General features: G+C 44.8%; 1 protein-coding gene across 7 annotated transcripts in view; it reads left to right on the top strand.

Annotated features, from left to right (window-relative positions):
* The window catches only part of ZNF711 (zinc finger protein 711), a 195727-nt gene that overhangs the window by 123635 nt on the left and 60041 nt on the right, over window positions 1–12051 (top strand). The gene's annotated exons all lie outside the window — the stretch shown is intronic.

The following is a 12051-nucleotide window of genomic DNA, read 5'->3' on the forward strand; positions in this document are numbered from 1 at the left end:
AACTTTAGGCCTGCTCGATAGCAATGTAACTTATTTGGTTTACTTAACCAGGTAAGTCCGAATGTTGGCACTTATCCAGCTAAGTCAACTGGATAAGTAGCTCCTCCCTGATCAGCCCACATTCCACCCACAAGTTATCTGGCTAACTAGCCGGATAAGTACTTTTCTTCTAGGACAAACAGGATGGTAGTTCTCACACATGTGGGTGACATCATCAGATGGAGTCTTGCACAGAAAATGTTTGTCAAAGTTTCTAGAAAGTTTGGCTGACACACTGAACATGATCAGCATGCCAATATCAGCACGTCCACACAGGGTCCCTCTTCAGTCTTTTTTTCCATGAAGTGTTTGCCTTGCGGTGGTGGAGTTCTGCTCTTTATTTCATTTTTTCAGTCTTTCCGTCGTTCTTTCGGTGGTCTCTGTGTCAGGTCCCTCTTTCACCAGTCGTTGTCCTTCCTGCGGCACGGTAGGTTGAATTTTTCCTCTTGTTGTGGTTGATTCCTGTTGTGTTGCTTCTTGGTGGCCGCTAGCCATCGACCGCTCGCCGGCTGATTTTTATGGCATCTGGTTTTCGACGATTCCCCCAGTGCCCGCAGACTATGTCTATCCCTGATCCGCATGAGGTCTGTATCCTCTGCCTGGGGGCATAGCACAACGTCCGGGTGTGCGCTATTTGCAAATGATCCCAAAGGCCGTCACGACTGACTGGATAAGGTGGCAAAGCTTTTTGGGCTCAAAAAAGTCTGACCCATCTACTCCAGCATCGGGCGCATTGACACCGGGAGGCCGCAGGGAGCTGCTAGATACACCATCCCTCTACAGTCCTCCACTGGGACCTTCTCTCAAGAGGGGCCAGAGATAGGCCATTTCCGATGCCCTTGCATTTCAAGACATCGGGATCTTCACCTTCCTCGGGACCAGGCCAAGCACCGAAGGAAGTTCCGTAAGCATATTCACCGGTTGCAGTCTTTACGCGGCACCGGCCTCTGCTGTGCACTCATCAAAGCAACCCACTGGAGAGGAAGTCTCTGCTTTTATCAGACCCCAGATTCCCAGGCGTTCCCCACCGGTGTCTGTGCTGGGCACAGAGCCGCCTCCTCTTCAGTCCATTCTTTCTTCAGCGGACTTTAAGAGGAATTGAATTGCAGGGTTCAGCTAGCGGTGCTATGAGCCCTGTGGGGTATCGATCTGCCATCGGCATCAATTCCCTTGCCAGTGCCGGAGCCTGCCTCATCTCTCTTGGCGCCCCTGCTCAAGCATCTTGACGTCCTTTTGGATGTACTTCCGATGCAACCAGTGCCCGGGGTACCATTGGTGCCCCAGCGGCCACCAATGTCCTCCTCCGGAGCGATTCCCATCATTGGGTCCTCCAAGGAGGAAGAATCGATGCGGCCAACGACACCTGTGAAGGTGCTAGTTCTGTGGCCGCGATTCCCCGATTCTGGCCCCGGGCTATCAGAGGTCGTGGGGCTGTCGATGCCCTTGGTGCCCAAACTGAGAGACTACGTTAGCCTCCAGGGAACCTTAGTGAGGAGGAGCCCCCATATAATCCCTGGGAGGGGGGGGGGGGGTGTGTGACTCAGGTAACCTTCTCTCAGAATTGTCGCTGCCAGACGAGAGGCGTAGGTCGTCCCCCCCCACCCCCCCCTCCCCCTCCCAGAAGATCTTTCCTTTGTGGTCTTTGTCTGGGCGATGACGGAGGCCATCCCATTTCAGCTCCTCACTGAGGACGACGCCTGGCACAAAATGCTGGAAGTCCTCCAGTTTCGGATGCCCCAAAGAAAATAGTGGCAGTCCCAGTTCATGACATTTTCAAGGGGCTACTCCTCGAGATCTGGGAACACCCTGTGACCATTCCTCCAGTCAATTGGAAAGCAGATGCAATTTACTTAGTACAACAAGTGTTGGGGTTTGAGAGGCGACGCCTCCCGCATCAATCTGTTTTGGTGGAATTCGCTCTCAAGAAAGCCAAGCGCTTCTGCACCCACGCCTCTGCTCCTCTAGGTCAGTAGTATTGGACATTGGCTGCTCTGGGTAGGAAGGTCTACCGGTGCGCGATGCTCTTTACCCGCATTGCCTCCTGTCAACTGTATTTGACTCAGTACAACCGGAACTTGTGGAAGCAAGTCTAGGAACTGTTGGAGCACCTGCCTCAACAGCAGCAGGATGCCTTTTTGGCGGAGGTACAGCAGGATCTGGAGGCGGGTAAACACAAGATGAGATCCATCTATAATGTTTTTGAGACAGCAGCCAGGGTGGCCTCAGCGGGCATTGGCGCCCACAGTATGGCCTGGCTCCGTGCCTCGGACCTTCAACCGGAGGTCCAGGAGAAGCTGGCAGATCTGCCCTGCACAGGGGAGAATCTCTTCAGGGATAAGGTCAGGGACGCGGTGACTCAGCTGAAGGACGACCATGAGACCCTTCAGCATCTTTTCGCCAGTACCTCTGACCTGCCGTCCTCAGTCAGAAAATCCTCGCAACAGGGCTCTAAGAAGACCTTCTATTGCCAAAGGAAATATTACCCTTCTGCCTCGAGGGCATGCACAATATGTGCGGCTTCCCGGGTTGCTCCAGGCAATTGAGGGCCCCCACGACTCAGCCAGCTTCCCAACAGAGCCCTGCTACGGGGTTTTGAGTGGGGGAGCATGAGCCAGCCTGTCGTACCTCAGCTCCCTGCCCTCCAGTTGGGTGCAGGCTGCGTCTTTTTGTGTAACACTGGCCCCACATTACCTCAGACCAGTGGATTCTTTCCATCATTCACCAAGGGTACAGGCTAAACTTCAGGGATGTCCCCGTGGAATCTCCCCCATGTCCATCATGGGCTTCAGCCACTAATCAGGAAATACTTTCTACAGAGCTGGCCACCCTTCTAATGGCCAGAGCGGTCGAACCTGTTCCTCTGCATCAGCGGGGACAGAGTTTCTACTTCCGGTATTTCCTGATACCAAAGAGAACAGGGGTTCTCCGCCCTATTCTTGACCTAAGAGCCAGGAAGGAGAGGAAGGAATGGATAGTATTCAACAAAAGTCCCCTAACTTAACCTCTTTCTTAGAATCATCCATTGATGATAATATACCACAAAGAGCCACACTACTAGTAACATTCTGTAGAGAGAAAGATAAGGTTAATATTTTACAGAAATACTTTAAAAATAAGGAACTTTTATTTTGTGGACATAACGTCCAGGTATTTCCAGATGTGTCAAGATCTATGCAATACAGGACGAAGCAATTTCTTTTGTTGAAGTCTAGAGTTTTGTCCCTTGGGGCAACATATTTTCTTAAATTCCCCTGTAAATGCTTGGTAGTACATCAAAGAAATAAATTTATTTTTCAAGATCCATCTCATCTGGAAACATTTTTGGTAGATAAAGAAAGAGGTTGAGTTATATTTGCTGCAAAAAATTGCATCCAGCTAAATGTAATTGTTTAGAATTACAATTTCTTTTTAAGTTTTTGTAAGGGTTCCTCCCATTTAGTGGACTATAAATTTGTAGTATAGTAATTACTTGTGAAATGTTACTTGATTTGTTTTTGTTATATACAAATTTGTTCTTTGATTTTTTGCATTTTATATGATTTGTGAAAACTCTAATAAACTATAAATAAATAAAAGATGCCTACGCCCACATTGAGATCTTCCTTGGTCACAGGAAGTATCTCCATTTTATTATGGGAGGGAACACTTCCAGTACAGAGTGTTGCTTCAGCCCCTCGTGTTTTCAGCAAGTGCCTGGCAGTTGTGGGGGTTCACCTCTGCCGTCAGGGGGTACACATGTTCCCCTACTTTAAAGACTGGCTGGTCAAGATTGCCATTCAGCAGGGTGCGCTACGTGCTCTCAATCTGACCATTGCTGTGCTGCAATCTCTGGTGTTTGTCATCAATTACTCCAAGTCCCAGCGCCACCTCTGGGATTCATCAGGGCCAGTTGAAGCCAGGGCATTTCTGCCCCACAGTCAAGCACTCGCCCTATCGTCCCTTGCGAGTTTGGTCCACCGACGCCGGCATTTTCGACTCTTCTTCTGCTGCGTCTTCTGGGTCACATGGCAGCATCTGTCCATGTTACCTTCCTGGCCCATCTGCGCATGCTCAGAGTGCAATGGACATTGTGGTCTCAGTGGATGCAGGTGACCCAGGACCTCAGTGCTCGTATCTGCATTACGCAACCTCTCCTGGTCTGTCCTGGTGGGAGAGCATGTCTAATCTGGAGCAAGGGGTCCTGTTTCAAGTTCCCCCGCCCCAGGTCATACTAACCACCGATGCATCCCCCCCCAGGTTGAGGGGGCACATGTGGACAGCCTCTGTACCCAAGGTTGTTGGTCAGCTCAAGAATCTCAATGCCACATCAACTTTCTGGAGCTTCGAGAGATTCGCTACGCTCTTTGGGCATTTCAGGATTGCTTGTCCCACAAAGCAATCCTGATCCAGACAGACAATCAGGTGGTGATATAGTATATTGACAAACAGGGGGGCACTGGTTCATTCCTCCTCTCTCAAGAGGTGGGGTAGATATGGGCCTGGGCTCTGTCACAAGACATTCTCCTTTGAGCAGTGTACCTAGCAGGGTCAGAGAATGGTTGCAGAATGCCTGAGTTGAGTATTCCGCCTACACGAGTGGCTGCTGGATCAAACTGTAGCGGACTGGATCTTCCACCTGAGGGGAACCCCAGACGTGGATCTCTTTGCCTACCCTTGCAACAGCAAAGTGAGCCACTTCTGCCCCCTTTGTTCAGGGCAGACGGGCTACCAGCCTCGGATGGCTTCGCCCAACATTGAGGCAAGGTCTTCTGTATGCGTACCCTTCGCTTCTTCTGGTAATGAAGAATCTCTTGACGCTCCAGCAGGACAAGGGGACCATGATCCTGGTGGCTCCCTATTGGCCAAGACAGGTCTGGTTCCCGCTCCTGCAGGACCTATCGATCAGAGATAGATCGGTCTGGGGACCTCCCTCAATATGATTACACAGGATCGGGGATAGGCTGCACCATCCGAACCTCAGGTTGTTAGCTTTGATGGCCTGGATGTTGAGAGGCTAGTTCTGTGGTCCCTTGACATCTCTGATGACCTTTCTCAGGTGCTGGTTGCTTCTAGGAAGCCTTCCACCAGGAAATCTTTCAGACTGAAGTGGAAGAGGTTCTTCATCTGGTGCAAGGGTCATGGCTTAGATCCATTCGCCTGTCCTACTGTGAAACTGCTGGACTATTTGTGGCACCTCTCAGAGGCTGGGTTGAAAACCATTTCGGTCAGGGTACCCCTGAGTGCCATCAGTGCTTACCATCAGGGTGTTGCTGGTACATCCATCTCTGTGCAGCCCTTAGGGCAATTTATGTGGGGTCTGCTTCAGCTGAAGTCTCCCTCAGCCTCCCGTTGTGTCCTGGGACCTCAACGTGATAATGGCACAGCTCATGCGAGATCCTTTCGAGCCTCTGCACTCCTGCGATCCGAAGTTTCTCACCTGGAATGTACTCTTCCTGGTGGCTGTCACTTCGGCGCACAGGGTAAGTGAGCTTCAGGTGCTGGTTATGTATCTGCCCTACACAAAATTCTTTCATGATAGGGTGGTTCTGTGTACATATCCTAAGTTCCTGCCTAAGGTGGTGACTGATTTTCATTTCAATCAGTCAGTCATTCTGCCCACCTTCTTTCCAAGGCTTCATTCATACCAGGGCAAACGGGCGCTGCACAGTTTGGATTGCAAAAGGGCTGTAGCCTTCTGCCTAGCACAAATAGGCCAAAGGCAGTCCACACAACTCTTCATATCTTTCGACAAGAATAAATTGGGAGTTGCGGTGGGCAAGCAAACTCTGTCCAATTGGCTGGCGGATTGTATCTCCTGCTATGTGCAGGCAGGCCTTCAGTTGGAGGCTGTGTCAAGGCTCATTCTTTGAGAGCTATAGCAGCATCAGCCCACTTGCGAGTGGTTCCTGTCACCGAAATCTGCAGGGCTGCGATATGGAGTTCCTTACACACATTTGCTTCCCACTACTGCTTGGACAAGGATGGTCAGCACGACAGTAGCTTCGGCCAATCTGTCCTTTGCAATCTCTTCCAGCCTTAAACCCAACTCTCACTACCTAGGGCCCATTGTTAGGGTTCAGGCTGCTTCCCTCTGTTACCAACAGAACAGTAGTTTCTTGTGCCTTTTGGTACCCAGTTAGGGGCTGGTTGGTCATTGTTGTATCCGGGAGAAGCCTGTAGCTTGGTATTCTATGGTACGAGACTAAAGAGGGACCCTGCGTGGATACTGGCATGCTGGGCATGCTCAGTGTGCTAGTCAAAGTTTCTAGAAAGTTTGACAAAAGTTTTCTGTGCCGGGCTGCATCAGATGATATCACCCACATGTGTGAGGACTAACATCCTGCTGTCCTAGAACACCTGTTACAGGTAAGGAAGTCTGCTATCCAACAAAGTGGCGACTGCTGATCGGACATTTAGCGGCTACCAGTTAGCCAGATAAGTTATTTATCTGACTAAGTAGCTCAGAATATTGGCCTCACTATATTTATTTATATAATCTGTATTTATAAAGATATATATCTATATATAGAGAGAGCTATATATAAATATATTTATATCTAGGTAAATAGGTCTGTGTATATGTTTGTATGTATATCGATAAATATGTAACTATATATATAGATGGATATATTCTTGGTTGTCAAATTGTATGTTTCAATGAATCTCAAAGTGAACAAAAGCTGACACAAATTGTTTCTGCAATTGTTAATACAGTTTTAACAGATTGAAAATAATATGGCAGAATGGATTCAACTAAATACCAACACAAATTCATTCTATATTTTGCTGAAAATAAAGTATAGTTCATTCAAATAATATTATCATCATAACGGTGAGGATGCTGACCATACACCTTGAAGTGTGGATAATGGATGTTTGAAATGTTAGTAAGATATAATCATAGGTATTTTTGTGTATTTTTTTAGAATGCAGGTAAAAAATCTCTGTACATTCGTTATCAAATGTCTTCCTGTGTTCCTGCAGTATAGTCCCGACACAACACCACTGATTCGGTGTTTCAAGATTTGCATCTGCATCGGGGCATAAAAATACAATTCATCAGCAGAAAATTGTTAAAGTGGTGTATACAAGAAGCATGATTTGGTATAAACATAGTAATTGACAGCATGTATTGTAATTAAAAGGAATAATGCAACAAAAGGCAGCTGATACAAATTATTTTTTTCCCAGATCCAACATTTTGAATGACTGATAAATCATATCCTGTATGCGTGTCATATAGGAAGTCCATATAAGAAAAGGATCTTAAGTCAATCACTTGAAAAGGAAAGTCAGTGTCCTCCTTTGTATCTCAGATTTCAATGCATTTGTAAAATACGTTTTGCAGGAAATATGTTCTAACCAATCAGCTTCTACTCCAGAGGGTATCCGAAGAGGGCCATAAAACAAGCTTATATGCATGCAAGGTTTTCTGACCGTTCTCAACTATTGCATTACAGATCCACTTCTGTATTGGAAGCACTGACGTCTATTAAAAAATATTCAAATCTAGCACATGGTGTGGTATCTATAGTTAAAGAACACTAGCATGTACTTGCCATGCATCCATATTTACAGACATTGTTATCTCATATTTCATTCATGAGAGGACAAAATATTAGAAATTATGTGGTCAGAGCTGCACTTTCCTTTTTATCAGATGACTCTGGTATTAAATTTTGTCATCATACTTGTAATCACTGTGAAGGAGGTGGGGATGATGAAAACAGTCAAAGAATTCAAAGTGGCATGGGATAAACACTGAATCCCTAAAGGCTAGAAGATGGAAATGAAGAAAAGGATGCATGGGGGTAACTTGCTGGTGCGGCAGTTACTACCCTTAACTAGTAAGCCTTAATATTTTTGATGCAACTGCAACATTGCTCTCCACTTCAATGGCAGGAGGAAAAGAGGAGTTGAATTCAGACAACAACCAATGAGAGCCCAGACTTTTATGGTCTGGGGAACTGATCAGCATTGGGGTAACCTGAACGGAGAAGCAACTACTACATTTAACAGAAGGCAAGGGATTACTACCTTTAACTAATAAGCCTTGATGCTTTTGACACACTACATCGCTTTGAAAGGTGGTGGGGGATGGGAGTGGAAGAGGAATTGGATTCAGACAACCAACATGGGCCCTGACTTTTATGGTCTGGCGTACTGATACACAGACATAAGTGGAAAAGCATAGGACTGTTTCTAAGGCTAAGTCCATAAGCAAAACGCATCAGCACTGTCTAAATTTTCAAGAAGGCTCATCACCCAGTAAAAATGTTCCTAGCAGTACATTTTTTATGGGTTGTCATAAGACTTGTCTGTTCCAGTCCCTGCCTTTGCAGGGACTGGAACCCTTAAGTTCCCTTAAGTTGCTACCCTTAAAAGAAACATGGGTAACCTGCATGGCGCAGCAGATACAACCTTTAAGGAGCTTGCTAGGGCAGACTGGATGGATCATTTGGTCCTTTTCTGCCATCATTACTATGTTGCTATAGATATAGATATATTACTGTGCTTACAGGAGCTAGAAGGCAGCACCCTGTGCCAGGTTATACAGTATATCGGAAGTTATATTCAGACTATACCACAAAAAATGTTATTTACTACAGTGTCCAAGTCCATTGATTTATATAGGATACACCAGTCGCTCCACTCGAGTGGGACTTATTGAGCACTGAGTTGTATCAACACATTTAAAGTGTCATGGAACATGAGCCCTTGACTGTGGTGTGGTTGATGCAGCCTAACAGGTGAACCCACTAGGCGCATGCCGACAGCAGGTGGAAACACTCTTTTAGGCGTCTACTATACCAGCACCATTTCCTGCAAGTTGAGCCCTTGAGTTCTAGGGGCCGGCAGGGTTTAGGCAAGGGTCCCATAGAAAAAGTGGTCAGGTAGAGTCCAGTCGTAGGCCAAGGTCAGGGCAGGCAGCAAACAAGCGATGTTGAGGTTCAGGCAAAGGTCAAGCAGCATCAAGGGCAGGTGGAGAGCAAGTAATATAGTTAGAATCCAAGGCCGAGGTCAGAACAGGAAGACAGTCAGAGATGGATAAGACAGCAGACAAGGGCAGGACTGGAAAGGTACTGGAAGAAGGCATGGTAGGAATGGGGCAAGGTGCAGCAGGGAAAGCAAGACAAGGAGCAGGATCGAGATGAGGCAGGGACTGGAACAGACAAGGCAGGAACACGGAGCAACATGCACTGCAGGAATACACAGGAGGACCTGTTGCTGGGATTTAAATACCCAGTCACGTGATGTCATCAGGAGGCATCATCACTTGAGCTTTCCCACCACAGGGCCCATATAGGCCAGTGCACACATACCTAAGAGGAAGCATCATTGGGTCGTAGGGAGGCAGAAGATGGAAGCATTCTGTCCGTATCCTGCGTGAGGGACTGGTTGTGGGGATGTCCTGTGGCCAGCCCAACATTACAAAAAGTTAGTGCGCCGATTGTCAAACATTGCCTCGAGAAAAAACATACATTTCCTGATCTCAAATGGACTAGTTCTTCAAATTGTTTGTCACAGCGGGGAGGTGATATATCGGCGGTTTTGAATCTATACAAACAATATTGGATTTTTATTTTAAATTCAGCATCCTCTAATGGTTTAAATCACTCCGTAGACTGGTATATCCTGTAGGTTTATTAAAATAAAAAAATTAAAATGTTTTAATAAGTAGATTCCAATTGGTTAGAACATATTTCTTGCAAAAAGTGCTTTACAAAATGGCAATGGTTCTTTAGTTAGGCGTCTAAAGTCTTTGAGATGCAAATGAGGACTGACTTTCCCTTTCAAGTGGTTGATTTAATAAGATTCCTTTCTTGTATCGACTTCCTATATGAAATGCATACGGGATATAAGATACGAGTCATTCAAAATGTTTGTATCAACTGCCTTTTGCTGAGTTATTCCCATTTATTACTATAGATGCAGTCAACTGTTTACACCAGATCATGCTTCTTGGATACACTACTTTAACGATTTTTTGCTGATGAATTCTATTTTTATACCCCTGATGCAGATGCTGATCTCTAAACATTGAATCGGTGTTGGGCTGAAACACTACTATAGGAACACAGGAAGACATTTGATAATGAGTATACAGAAAGGCATTTGGCGATGAGATAAGTGTTCTCATAATTTTTTATAAGCATTTCAAAAAATACACAATTGACCTATGATTACATCAGCTTGATGTTTCAAACAGACATTATTCACATTTTAAGGTGTGTGTGGTCAGCATCCTCCCAATTATGATAGTCATACTATTTGAATGAACTATACTTTATTTTCAGCAAAATATAGAGTGAATTTGTGCTGATATTTAATTGAATCCATTCTTTCTTCCACCTGCACAGTATTTCCTGTTCCAGTGGCTGCCACCCAAACACACAGTATAATAGATCCATCCCCGTGCTTAACAGTTGGCAAGGTGCTATTTTTTCTTCAGATGTATCTTGTATGGTTGTGGCTGAATAGTTTAGTTTTGCATTTTGTTCCTAAACGTGTCAGGCTTATCAAGGTTTTGTTTTGCATACTTTAGATAACGATTTTTATGATGAAGTTTTAGAAAATTTTTCTTCTGACAGTTCTCCCATGCAGATCATTGTTGTGTAAATAACACTGTACTATGAACATTTTTAGCAGGTCATTTGCAGTGATCTGTTGGTTCTGACTGGTAGAACTGTTCAGTTTTCAGGCAGTTATCTTGCCTTGACTTCAGCAGTTTCACATAACTTCCATTTCTTAACAGTATTGATGACAGTTGAAACCATTAGCTGGAAGTGTTTAGAAATGTTTTATACCTTTCCCCTGCTTTGTAAGAGTATTAAATTATCTTCATTTTCAAATGCTCAGACAGATGTTGCTTAGAGGATCCCATGGTTGCTGAAAGTAGATAGAACAACAATCGCAACCAGAGAGGTTAGAAGGGTTAGAGTATTTGTTAAGCAGTGGAATTGACTTCACCTAACTAATTGAAAGCTTAATGTATCACTCAACTTTTTGGGCCTTATTAACAACTTAAAAAAAAAAAAGGTAGAAATGAATCAACTGGAGGGTGTCCAAACTTTTGCACATGCCATAATTCACTGTCTTATTTTCAACCTGTTAAAATCAGCAAATAAATAGTAATTTTGTATTAAACATTTTAGAAAGATTTATTTATTTTGGGCTTTTTTTTTATACCGACACTCATGATACCAATCATATCGTATCGGTTTACAATAAACAGCGGTGCAATAACATTAACATCTACGTGAACAATAGGCGAAGAGAGAAAAAGTGAATAAAAGTTACAATAAAACAGGAGCACTTGAACTGGGAGGAGGAAAAGCCAGAGTCATGGCTAACATAGAAATAAATAATATCTAGTCTCAGAAATAAATAATATCTAGTCATATACTTAGGACTATAATAATCACTTGTACTCAGGACTGAATATTATCAAATATATAAATAATATCCTATACTCAGGGCTGTAGAATATCAAATGTTCCTGACTAAATATGATGTGTTTATCTTTTGTACAATGTACAAAATCTTTTGTACAATCTTTTGCACATCTAAATAAGATGTGTTTATCTTTTGTACAATTTAGAGATTGTGTCAGCATTTCTTCACTTCATTAAAACATACAGTTTGACCAGGTGTGGCTAAACCTTTGCCCACAACTTTGCATGTGGTTGGGTATGTACCGTATTTTTTGCTCCATAAGACGCACTTTTTTCCCCCCCAAAAGTGGGGGGAAAATGTCTGTGCATCTTATGGAGCGAATATAAAAAAATTTTTAAAATACTAACTACAACCCCCCACCCTCCTGACAGACCTGCCAAAACTCCCTGGTGGTCCAGCGGGGGTCCGGGAGCGATCTCCTGCACTTGGGCCGTCTGCTGCCAGTAATCAAAATGGCTCCAACGGCCCTTTGCCCTTACTATGTCAGGGGCCAACCAATGGGGACAAAAAAAATTTTATGCACTCCCCTAATTTGCTCCATAAGACACACAGACGCCCGGGAACAAAGCCGGTTTA

This window comes from Rhinatrema bivittatum, chromosome 6, assembly GCF_901001135.1.
Source record: "Rhinatrema bivittatum chromosome 6, aRhiBiv1.1, whole genome shotgun sequence".
NCBI lineage: Eukaryota > Metazoa > Chordata > Amphibia > Gymnophiona > Rhinatrematidae > Rhinatrema > Rhinatrema bivittatum.